Below are 3097 nucleotides of genomic sequence, written 5' to 3'. Positions count from 1 at the left end.
TAGTAGGTGTTTGGTTCATTATTATGTGAAAAATATAATCCAAACAAAACAAACAAACAGAAACTAATGGTACTGAATTGGTAGAGTAAAACAAACAATGGGTTCTGAAATAATGCACCTAAAATCTGGTAATTATAGCTTGACAATTTTTAAAGCTCTATAGGTTCAGTGATGTGATATGTGGGATTTGCTTGTAAGTGCTGTAGAAGGGATGACGACAAGCTGGGGGCTGGGAAGATGGAAGGGACAGGTAAAATGGGAACAATAGCAGAATATTGATCATTGCTGATGCTGGGTGGGTATTCATTATTGTATTTTCTTCATATTTGAAAAATTCTATAATAAAAGTTTAAAAAATAATTTTTACAAACCTCTAAATATGCATGATCACAGAAACCTAAAGCAACCTCTGTTATATTCCTAAAATAGAATAAAATAAACAAACAAAAAACTTACTCAGAAATAAAGCTCCAGGTGGCCTATAAAGTGTTTTGTGCTTTCTATTTGTACAGGCAAGTGAGAAAACAATTACTGACCAGTAAGTACACAACTATTTTCAAGTTGTATGAAAGGCTATTATCGCCACCTACTGGACACTGTTATTGACTACTTGCTGTAAAAAATTAAGATATTTTTAAAACCAACAATCATTATTTAATAGGTCCCCCATCCCATCTTAAGCATCTAGTTAACAAAACAGTACAAATAAAATCATCAAATTTATATCTTTATTTGTTTTTATATTAGTAATGCTAATTAATGTTACATTACATCACTTCTTAGTGTGAAATGCCCCCTGCTAAAAAGGTATATATAAAATTTTGGTTTGCAAGTACGTTCATGATCATCCTATGATGTTCTTGTTTTACAGAAGCTCACAGAACTTGAGTTGTTTGCTCATAGGGTAAGAATCCAGAATTTAAATTATTTACACATAGCGATAGTCCAGAAAATTATAAACTAGTCCTGGCTCTTAAGTTCAGTGCATTATCTTTTTAAAATCTTGACTTATATTGCAAATTTTATATCTTTCATAACTTGGCTAATTGCACACACCAGTGATTCTCCACTCTGGTGCATCAGAATGACTTGTGAAATTTTTAAAATAAAGCTGGCACCAAAGCCAGAGATTTTTACATCCAGCCAGGGTTAAAAGAACTATTAATAGATACCAGTGGTTCTCAAAGTGTGGTCCCTAGACAAGCATCATCATCATCATCATCATCACCATCACCTGGATAGAAATGCCAATGTTCAAGGTCCATCCCAGAGTACTGGGTTGGGTGCTGTAATTTGTGTTTTGCAAGCCTTCAAGTGATTTGGATACAAGCTAAAGTTTGAGAATCACTATTATTTACAACAAAACCAGTAAATTCCTACTCTTTTATATAAAAGAATTAATTTAGCTGTAGTAGCCATTTAATTTGGCTGTGCGTGTCTGAGGATCAGCCGCTGGGGGCTGGACAGTTTGCTGAGTCCCTTATTATCCCCTGGTGCCTGGTGCTGAGACTCACACAGCGGTCATATCCAGCTACCTGTGTCCCCCAAGGTGCCTCTGTTTATCAGGAATGGAGCCAGTAACAGCAGGTTCAAAGATTTATGGCATGAATTTGGTCGTTATGATCCTATAGTTGATGTGTATGTTCCACTTGATTTCTACACTCACTGTCCAAGAGGAGTTGCTTACGTTCAACTGGAGGATGTTCGTGATGCTGAAGATGCTTTACCTAATTTGGACAGAAAGTGGATTTGTGGATGTCAAACGGAAATAGTTTGCACAGGGGGATTGGAAGACCCCCAAATCAGATGAAAGCAAAGGAAGGTAGGAGTGTGTACAGTTCTTCACGCTATGATTCTAGAAGCCAACGTTATGAAAGAAGATCAAGAAGTCGAACTTTTGTTTACATCTATAGAAGATCTAATAGTCCTAGAAAGGGTGGATGGACTGGAAGACCATCATGTAGCAGAAGCCATTCCAACAATGACAGAGTTAAACACCGAAATCGCTCTTTTGCAAGATCTAAATCCAATTCAAGATCAAGGTCCAAGTCCCAGCCCAAGAAATAAATGAAGGCTAAAATCATGTTCTAGGCCTGCATTGCATGTCAAAACTAGAGGCACTTCTTAAACAGATTCCAAAACACATTACAAGTCTTGCTCAAGACATAAAAAGGAATCAAGGAAGAAAGAACTGCCTTGCTCCAAATCCCAGTCAAGGTCACAGTCTAGGTCTAGGTCAAAATCTAGATCAAGATCTTGGACTAGTCCTAAATCCAGTGGCCACTGATAGTATAAACCATGATCATTTTTAGGCACATATCATTCATTTGTTCATAGATTCATTGACTTAAATTATCAGGAATACAATGTTGCAATGATGTTTAACAAACACTTGTTAGTTTTCCCTGTACCAGGCAATGGTTATATTAAAATGACATGCTGTTGAGAAGCCACTCTTAAGAGTCCAGTTTGTTTAATGATATGGGCAGCTACCAATTTGTTATGTCTGTGTATATTTTTGTAAAGATTCTCATTTTTATGCTTGAAGTGTTTGGTGAAAGATGTTGGTTGACCATAATTTGCAACATTATTACTAAAAATAAACTTTCGTATTTATATTTCATAGAACTGTTAACCTAGAAAGGAATAAGATAGAATGTTACAAAAGTGAAGTTGTAGCCACAGTACAACACTGATTGCTCGGACACATTTAGGTTCAGCATGGACCTTTCTATCAAGATGTCTAGGCTCTTGATTATAGTTTATTTATGATGCAATGTGGATTAGTTCTTTTGTTAACTCCACCGTCTTGGGGAATAATGCCAACTGAGTCATGTAGTATTTTCAGGGAGATTAAGTTTTTGACTGAAACATGGGAGCCTTTACTTTTTTTCTGGTTTCTATAGATTTGGAACAAGAAAACATCAGAAAAACTCACCTTAAAATTTATGGAGGTCAATAATGGTAGAAACAATTTGAAGGGAAAAAGAATGTTCTTATGTAGTTTTTCTAAAATTTAAGGAGTAGTGTTGACCGTAATATTGCTTAGTTTTCTTACTGCCCTTAGAAGCAAGTGAATTGTTTCAAAGTAGGCTGT

General features: G+C 35.8%; 1 pseudogene; it reads left to right on the top strand.

Moving 5' to 3' along the window:
- Nucleotides 1-789: 789 nt before the first annotated feature.
- On the top strand, nt 790-2287 carry LOC105529154 (annotated as a pseudogene).
- Nucleotides 2288-3097: the final 810 nt, after the last annotated feature.

The sequence above is a fragment of the Mandrillus leucophaeus genome, unplaced genomic scaffold, assembly GCF_000951045.1.
Source record: "Mandrillus leucophaeus isolate KB7577 unplaced genomic scaffold, Mleu.le_1.0 Scaffold75, whole genome shotgun sequence".
In the NCBI taxonomy this organism is placed as follows: domain Eukaryota; kingdom Metazoa; phylum Chordata; class Mammalia; order Primates; family Cercopithecidae; genus Mandrillus; species Mandrillus leucophaeus.
This window is presented reverse-complemented; position numbering and strand designations above follow the sequence as displayed.